The sequence below is a fragment of the Sus scrofa genome, chromosome 6 (assembly GCF_054392235.1).
Source record: "Sus scrofa isolate SSC_HxYL_T2T_F1_AM1 chromosome 6, Sscrofa_HxYL_maternal_Yorkshire_Landrace_v2.0, whole genome shotgun sequence".
Lineage (NCBI taxonomy): Eukaryota > Metazoa > Chordata > Mammalia > Artiodactyla > Suidae > Sus > Sus scrofa.
In genome coordinates this window covers 173,069,068-173,078,752 of record NC_139388.1, presented here as the reverse complement: position 1 = coordinate 173,078,752, position 9,685 = coordinate 173,069,068, and positions in this window count along the sequence as shown.

Below are 9,685 nucleotides of genomic sequence, written 5' to 3'. Positions count from 1 at the left end.
ACACTGGGGACGGTTCCAACCTGTGCATCGAGGGCTACCCACCTTAGTTGTCACAGTCCTGCCACGGAGCGTGGGGTACCCAGTTAACCCAGCTCCTTTGCGCGGGTATCAGAGGCGGTAACACAAATAATGCAACGCTTGTGGGGAGGCTGCCGAAGAACCAGCTCCCTTGTAAAACCGAAGCGTGTTCGGGCTCTTTTAAAATGTCTCGTTAGATGCCCTTTGGCTTCCTTTAAGGAGTAATTGTTGAGCACTGTCCAGAGACTAATTCTGTACCATCCTCGCCAGCTGTCGAGGCCCTGGGGGTGTAGAGCAGCAGGTCCAGGAGTCCTGCAGTGCTGTGCGCCTCTTTCTAGAACGGGCTCAGGATCCATAGAACCATGTGATGTATGTTACACTGATCATTTTAGTTCAGGAGGCGGGTGGGGCAGAAATAGGCAGTAGGCTAGTATCCGTCAACACCTTGAAACCTTCTGAATTTGGGACCAGCTCTTTGGTGATGCAAATACTCGTGGCAAGAGCGCAGCGGGACAGACCCTTGAACACTGCTCCCAGTGAGGCAAAGGGTGCTTTCGTGGCAATGATGCCGACAGTGCTTGATGCCCTTCCAGTAATGTTAGCGTGTGATTTTGAAAACCATGGCTAGGAAGAATGTTTTTTGTGGTGCACACCGAAGAATATCTCTTGTGTTTGTCGTGTTTTAGCACTTTATTAATTTCTTCACTGCATGGAAGGATGCGTTAGCCCGTGAGCCTCTGATTGGTCGGTAGAGAGGGCATTCTTCCTTGGCACGATGAGGTTTGGGACTTGGTCTGCCCATCAGCTGTACTCGCATGAGACTCGAGAAATGGATACTGTTAACGAAGTTGAGAGGGAAGATTGGAAGCGATGCATTGTAGCAATAGGAGCAGCGGTTTTCCCTCTGGCAGCTCCAGCCCTTCCTTTTTGACAGAGCCTTGAGTTTGGTTCTCCAGCTGGACCCTTTGGAGCAGAGTGGGCCGGGGCAGTGGTAGGGGATCGAGAGCCATCTCGAATCAGGCGTGTCATCTCTTCCCTTTAGAGTCCTGTGAGGATGCTGATTGTAGTTGCTTTCTGTGGAATGTCGTGCTAGGGACCTGGGCAGCGAGGTCAAACACAAACAGTGAATAGTGGTGACCAAAGGAGCTTGCAGTCGAGTTAGGAATGGATGGCTTGGCGTTCCCTTGTGGCTCAGTGGGTTAAGGATCCAGCATTGTTACTGCAGCAGCTCTGGTCACTGCTGTGGTTCAGGTTTGATCCAGGCTTGGGAGCTTCCACATGCCGTTGGCACAACCAAAAGGAGGAAAGAAAAAAACGGGACAGCCTATTAAATGGCTAAAACTTATTTTGTGTAGTAAACGTGCTAGTATCAAGGAAACGCATTCTGAGGGAAGCAAGACTGTTGACAAAGGCTGAAGAACGGTTTTCTTGGAGGTTGGGGCACGTGCTGTCCTCAGCATCCACTCACTCCATCCCCAGATCCAGGGTGGATCCTGATGAGCCAGAGCCAGTAAATGGAGTCGTTCCGAGAGTTGGCAGGTAATGGAGTTACAAGCACGGATTTAAGGGGACTGGAGGAACGTGAGGTAGTGGCCTTAAGGGGCGCGCCTGCCCCGCAGATGAGGGCGAGTTGCGAAAGTGACGGAGTTTTGGCCGTGGGAGTGGAAGGCAGGGAAGATTGCTGGAAGTAAAGAGGTGTGGGGAGATCCCACAAGTGTTGGGAGAAGTGGGTGTGGAAGCCTGGAGCGTCCGGACGTCTGCCGGATAGTGGGTTCAGTGTGAAGGCGTGGGCTTTGAGGAGGTGTGAGTTTAGAAGTGGTAATGGTGGGAGTTCCCATTGTGGCTTCGTGGCTTAAGAAGCCAGCTAGCATCCTTGAGGATGCTGGTTCAATCCCTGGCCTCGCTTCGTGGATTAAGGACCCAGCTTGGACCTGTCGTGGCTGTGGCGTGGGCTGGCACCTCTGCCCCCTTTTCGGTCCCTAGCCTGAGAAGTTTCATATGCCATAGATGCCACCCTAAAGAGGAAGATGAAAAAGTGGCCTAACCCAGGGCTCCAAGGAAGTACTGTCCTTGGGACGTGTCTGGTTCAAAGCAGAGAAAGAAAACATTGCGAGGAGGTTGGTGACTGAATTCCACAGGGCGCGGTGGAAGGTTTGGGAAAGGAGCAGCATTGGGTCAGGTTAAGAGTAAGACTGCCTGGGAGTTCCCATCGTGGCGCAGCGGAAACGAACCCGACTAGGAGCCATGAGGTTGCGGGTTCCATCCCTGGCCTCGCTCAGTGGGTTAAGGGTCCAGCATTGCCGTGAGCTTTGGTGTAGGTCACAGTTGCGGCTCAGATCCCGAGTTGCTGTGGCTCTGGCATAGGCCGGCGGCTGCAGCTCCGATTGGACCCCTAGCCTGGGAACCTCCATATGCTACAGGTGCGGCCCCAAAAAGACCAAAAAAAAAAAAAAAAAAGCGCCCCCCCCCCCCAATTTAGGACTGCTTGCCATGGCGCAGCAGGTTAATGATCCGGCTTGTCTGTGGAGGCACCAGTCCAGCCGGGCACAGTGGGTCAAGGATCCAACGTTGCTGTAGCTGTGGCATAATTTGCAGCTCCATCTTGGCCTCCCTGAGATTCCCTGGCCAGGGAATTTCCATATGCCATGGGGGCAGCTAAAAAAAGCATCAGGGAGAGCTAATGGGAATTGAGGTAGTGGCAGGTGAACGGAAGTGTAGCCCTTGACAGGCTTAGTCCTGAGGTTCTGCCAGTGGAAGGATTCGTGTGACACTAGTGGTAGGTCTGGTGCTTGGGGGGAAAAGCAGTCTTCTTAGAAACTGCCTCTCCCTGCCCCAAGGGTGCCCCAGATACATTGACCTGCTCATCGTATCCCTTCAACCTGGCTGCCTGGTTTTCTGGGGGGGTGTTTTTTGCTTTTTAGGGCCGTACCTGCGGCAGATGCAAGTTCCCAGGTAGGGGTCGGATCAGAGCCGCACCACAGCAACCTACACCACAGCTCTCGGCAAGGCCAGGGCTTGATCCCGTGTCCTCATGGATGCTAGTTGGGTTGAGCCTGCTTTTCAAGGCCGTAAATGGTACGGGAGAAGCGAGTCAACTTGCGCAATATTGATACTTGTATCCCATTGAAATTTGGCGCTTAGCGGCTCAGGGCAGCTAGTGCGACATCCTTGTCTGGGTTGAGAAGCTGGTGATGCGGGATCTGGATTATTTTTAAGAAGGGTTAAAAAAATTTTAAAAAGTGGCCAAACTGGCCATTGTAGAAGTCCAGATAAAATGAGACCGTCCATAAGGCAGTAGGAAAGGCCAACTGTGAGGTGCTTCGAAATGGAGTTGGCGGCTCCAGGGGGCAGTGTCAGGAGGAGGAGGAGGAATCCGGTTGGGAAATGGTGCGGACACTGCCACTCGCTGGAGTGGAGGAGGCACAGGGGCGGGATCCTTCGGCTTTAGATACACAGTGAGGTGTCCAGGGAGTGGGTGGGAAAGAGCCTTGGGCTCGAGTGTGAGTGTGGGCTGAAGCGGAATGTTTGACACTTAGCAGGTGGCTGTTGAAAGCTGTGGCTGTGGAGGGAATCACGTGGGGAGCATCTGGAGAGCAGAGGGCGGAAGCCCAGACCTTGGGAACAGGGCCAGTGACATCAAAGGGACAGCCTGAAAGATGGGGAACCCCTGAAGAGAAGCATCGTGGAATCCCAGAAAACAAAGAAATGGTTCATTCGGCATCAAAGCCAAAAGGACCGAGGAGGTGGAGGCTGCAAGGTGCCCACTGCAACAAGGAGCCTAGGGGTGAGGGCAGTCCTGGGGGAGTGGGGGTGGCCCCAGGCTCAGCAAGTTGAGGGGTGACTAGGGCTGCTACTCCCACAGCCTTCCCATCTCAGTAACGGCCAGTCCGTCCTTAGAGCTTCAAGCCCAAACCCGCAAGAGTATCCTGACATCTTAAAACTCCGCTTCCAGTGAGTCTGCAAATTCTGTTGATTCCATCTTTGGTAAAATCCAGAATCTGTCACCGGCTCCCATCCACGTGGGTCCAGGCCTCTGTCGTCTCTCCCTTGGATTGTTGTAGTACCTGCTCCATGAGCTCCCTGCTACACTTCCTTTTCATTCCCACCCTTCCGTCGGTTCTCAGCATAGCAGCCAGGCTGTCTGTCCTCCAAAAACCATGTCAGACACTCCTGTACCTAAAATAATCAGCAAGGACCTTCTGTGTAGCACAGGGAACTCTTATTTTTTTAACGGCCCCGCCCACAGCGGATGGACGTTCCCAGGCCAGGGATTGAATCCGAGCTGCAACTGAGACCCAAGCTGCAGCAGCACCGCCTTTAACCTACTGCACTGGGCCAAGGGTCAAACTCCCTTCAGCAGCCCGAGCCACAGCAGTCAGATGCTTAACCCATTGCACCACGGCAGGAACTCCTCTACTCAGTAATCTATAATAACCTACTTGGGAAAAGAATCTGAAAATTAATGGGAGTTGCCGTTGTGGCGCAGCAGAGAAAAATCTGACTAGCATCCATGAGGATGCGGGCTCGATCACTGGCTCTGTTCAGTGAGTTAAGGGTCCGGTGTTGCCATGAGCTGTGGTGTAGGTCGAAGACGCCGCTTGGATCCTGCGTTGCTGTGGCTGTGGTGTAGGCCGGCAGCTGCAGCTCCAATTCGACCTCTAGCCTGGGAACCTCCATATGCCGAACGTGCGGCCCTAGAAAACAAAAAACTAAAAAAAAAAAAAAAAGAAAAATGTCAGACTTTGGGTCCCTTCTCACTAAGAACCTTCCAGAGGTCTAGTCTCGCACTTGGAGTAGCATCCTTCCTCTAGGAGGCTTCCCGACGCACCCGCACCTGTGCCGCTCCCACCTCCTCCTGTTCTGTCCCCGGGTTGGTTCCCACCGACCTCCCAGGCCCCTTTCCCGTGGACCTGCCACCGCATTCCCTCCTCAAGGCCTTTCTGTACATTTTCTTTGTCCCTCTTGACGGGAAGACTTTCCCCAGGACTAACGAAATGGATTTCTGCCTCTGTTCCTGCAGGAAGAGGCTAGAAATTGCTCCCCGTGCCCAGATCTCCAGAACGCTTCCCCCTGCGTGATGGTTCTCCATAATGCACGTCGTCTGCTAATCAATACGGCGTATCCTCTGTCTCTGCTAGCAAGTAGTCTCAAGGGTAGAGGTTTTTGTCTTTTTTTTTTTTTTTTTTTTTTGCCACACCCACAGCATGCAGAGAGGTTCCTGGGCCAGGGATTGACTCCAGAGCAGAGCCACAGCAGTGACAACACCAGATTCTTAACCCACCGAGCCACCAGGGACCTCCCTTGTCTGTCTGACTTATTGCTGCTACCTGCAACCAGAGAGCACAGAGTAAAAAAAGCTCAGTAAGTGTGTGGAAGTTGGGAAGCAGTGAGGTGAAGGGAGTGAGGGGCTGCGGCTGGAAGGACAGATATACTGGTCAGACCGTGTAACTTAGGCGTTAGCCCGAGAGGAGGGCTCTTGAGCGTGAAGGGGGATGGTGATTGTCAGCTACGTGGGATGAAAGGACGGCCCTGGGCAGCGTGGGGGAGAAACTGTAGTGGAAACGACCAGTATTGAAGGGCCTTGTCGGAGTTCCCATCGTGGCTCAGCAGTTAACAAACCCAGCTAGTAGCCGTGAGGTTGCAGATTCAGTCCCTGGCCTCGCTCAGTGGGTTAAGGATCTGGTGTTGCCGTGAGCTGTGGTGTAGGCTGCAGACACAGGCTCGGATCCTGCGTTGCTGTGGCTCTGGCTTAGGCCGGCGGCTACAGCTCTGATTCGACCCCTAGCCTGCGAACCTTCATATGCTGTGGGTGCAGCCCTAAAGAGACAAAAAGTAAGAATAAGTAAGTAAATAAATGAAGGCTTTGTCATTCATATATCATCTTTCCTATTTTTGTGCAATTGTCATAAGCAATATTCATGTGCTCCTTGTGAAATGTTAGGAACGCGTATTTAAATTAAAAACTTTAAAAAAACGAGGTAAGTTAAAACAATCCTGTGGCATTTTAATATCTAGTATTTCTCTTTTTTTTTTTTTTTTTTTGGCTTCAGCCACAGCATGTGGAAGTTCCCAGGCCAGGGATCAAGCCCATGCCACAGCAGTGACCCAAGTCACGGCAGCAACAACGCCAGTCCTTAACCCAGGGAACCACTGGGGAGCTCCCCGATATCTAGTATTTCTTGGGTTAACTTGGATTGTCGGGAACAGTCGTATTCACAGAAGAGAGAATAACGGCGTTCTGCGTGAGTGATACTTTTAACAGGTATCTGAAATCGGATGATAGCAGCAGTTCCTGCCGTGGCACCATGGGATCAGCAGGGTCTTGGGAGCGCTGGGACCCGGCTTTGATCCTTGGCCCCGCACAGGAGATTCAAGAGCCAGCATTGTCACAGCTACCGCCTAGGTGGCGGATCTGATCCCTGCCCTGGGGACTCCATATGCCTCAGGGCAACCAAAAAAGAAAAGAAAAATAGAGAGGATGGCATTTGAAAAGATGACTTAACCTCCGCTTCTGGGGATGCTGGACTGACTCGTCTGCTGAAGACCGCAGAAAACACTAGGCAAGATATGTTTACAATCCTTCTAAAAGCAACAAAATAGGAGTTGCTGCTGTGGCGCAGTGGCTAACAGCCCGACTAGTATCCATGAGGACGCGGGTTCCGCCCCTGGCCTTGCTCAGTGGGTCAGGGATCTGGCGTTGCCGCGAGCTGTGGTGTAGGTTGAAGACGCGGCTCGGATCCGGCGCAGCGGCGATGTCTGTGGCCAGCAGCCGTAATTCCGACGCGACCCCTAGCCTGGGAACCTCCACATGCCACAAGCACAGCCCTAAAAAGCAAACATAAATGAATAAATAATAAAAAAGGAAAAGCAACAAAATACCAAAAGGTTCCCAGATGGGGTCCGGGAGAGGATGGTAACAGGGAGAAGTAAGCCCGGTGCCCAGGACAGGTTCGAAAATCTGTGAGAGACAACGGAGACGCCAGGTGCCATCTGGAAACGCGCGTGTGTTCTGGTCTGGAGGAGGCAGCTGTGCAGCGCTGTAGGGAAAAGTTTAGGGTCCAGGCCCACCAAGCCTGGGAACCCTTGTATAGTGCCCCACGCTTTGCGTTGAGGACGTCGAAGTGAATTGAACCAGCCCTCACACAAATGCAGCCTGATGTGGAGTTAGGTGGGCATGCGGAGATCTCAAGCCCTAAATTTGGACGAAGGTGACCCCGAATTGCTGGTTCCCCTCCCTCCACCCCAGGCACCAAGGTAAAGCAAACAGAATATTATTTGTGGAAAATAATATCCTAGGCTTTGAGTTATTTCCAAAAACATTTCCAAGTGCCGAATCAGGAACATATTCAGGAGTTCCTCTTGTGACTCATTGAGTTAAGAACCCAACAGAGCGGCGTTCCCATTGCGGCTCAGCAGAAGCCAATCTGACTAGTGTCCATGAGGCTGCCGGTTGGATCCCTGGCCTTGCTCAGTGGGTTAAGGATCTGGCGCTGCCGTGAGCTGTGGTGTAGGTCTCGGATGTGGCTGGGGTTCTGCACTGCTGTGGCTGTGGCGTAGGCCCGCAGCTGTAGCTCCGATGCGACCCCTAGCCTGGGAACCTCTGTATGCCACAGGCAGGGCCCTAAAAAGCCATAAAGAGGAGTTTCCATCGTGGCTCAGTGGTTACCAAATCAGACTAGGAACCACGAGGTTTCGGGTTCGGTCCCTGGCCTCGCTCAGTTTAAGGATCCGCGTTGCCCTGAGCTGTGGTGGAGGTCCCTGACACAGCTCAGATCTGGCGTTGCTGTGGCTGTGGTGTGGGCCGGCAGCTGTGGCTCCGATTAGACCCCTAGCCCAGGAACCTCCATATGCCACGGGTGTGGCCCCAGAAAAGACACAAAGACCAAAAAAAAAGCAATAAAGAAAGAAAGAACCCGGCATAGTGCCCCTGAGGATGTGCATTCACTCCCAGGCCTCGATCCGTGGGTTAAGGGTCTGCTGTTGCCACGGGCTGTGGGGTAAGTCGCAGATGCAGCTCAGATCCACGGTGGGCTATAGCTGCGGCACAGGCCTGCAGCTGCAACTCTGATGTGACCCTAGCCCGGGAACTTCCACATGCTGCAGCTACAGCATGTGGAAAATCAAAAAACCAAACAAACCAAAAAAACCCCACCGTATTCATAGGTAATAAGATCTACAAGGAGACAAGTCCCCATGAACAAGGATCAGCAGAAACAGCAGACAATGGAAAAAAAACCCACAGCAAGTCCACATACCAAAAATATCAGACACAAAATGTAAAACAACTCTGTTTACTATGTTCATTAAATCAAAGGAGAAGCTTCAAATTTTTAGGTGTTTTGGGCTGAAGTGTGATCCTCTCCAACCCAAATTCATGTATTTAAATCCTGACCCCCAGTATAAAATGTGACTGTGTTGGGACATGGTCTTTAAAGAGGAAAGGTTTAGGAGTTCCCGTCGTGCCTCAGTGGTTAATGAATCTGACTAGGAACCATGAGGTTGCAGGTTCAATCCCTGGCCTCGCTCAGTGGGTTAAGGATCTGGCGTTGCTGTGGCTGTGGTACAGCTCCAATTAGACCCCTAGCCTGGGAACCTCCGTATGCCGCAGGAGCGGCCCTAGAAATGGCAAAAAAGATTTAAAAAAAAAAGAGGAAAAGTTTAATGAGATCATTGAGGTGAGGCTTAATCCAATATACCTGGAGTCCTTCTAAGAAAATGGGATTAAGACATGGACACACAGAGAGGAAGAACCATACAAAGACACCAGAAGAAGACAGGCCCCAGGTGTTCGATCTGTTGTGGCTCAGCGGGTTGAGAACCTGACATAATGTCTGTGAGGATGCAGGTTCGATCCCTGGCCTTGCTCAGTGGGTTAAGGATCTGGTGTTGCTCCAAGCTGTGGCATAGGTCGCAGATGGGGCTCAGGTCTGGTGTGGCTGTGCCTGAGGCGTAGGAGTGCAGCTACAGCTGGTTCAACTCCGTATCAGGGGAACATCCATGTGCCACAGTGCAGCTGTAAAAATAAAAATTAAGAAAAAACAATAGGCCTCAGAATGAAACCAACTCTGCTGACACCTCGATCCTGAACTGTCCACCTCCATCCATGTGGAGAAATAAGCTTCTAGTGATCAGGCCACTCAGCTTATGGTACTTTGTTATTGCAGCCCTCGTAAACTAATAAATAAGGGAACCAGAAAATGTATAAACTGACAAAGCACATTTTTTTTTGGCTTCAGCATGTGGGATCTCAGTCCCCAGAGCAGGGATTGAACACAGGCCACAGTGCTGAAAGTGCCAAATCCTAACCACTGGATCGCCAGGGAATTCCCAGACGCAGCAGATTCTTAAAAATTAACCAGGTGGAAATCGGAGAACATAAAAATTCAATACACCAAAGAAATCCATCAACAGGTTCAGAAGCTGTTTAAACACAGTATAAGATAAAATCCGTTAACTGAGAGATCGTTGAAGGAAACCATTTGCTAAATGGAGAGATGAAAAGGTGAAAAATAGAGGAGAAAAGCTAGGAGAGGATATAGTAGAAAATCGGTCTGTATATAGTTGGAGCCACAGAAGAAGGGGAGATGGAGAGCATTAAAGAGAGTGGCTGAGACTCAGTCAGAAACGACTGCGGTGGGGAGAGTGGGAGGCACCAAAAGAAAGAGTC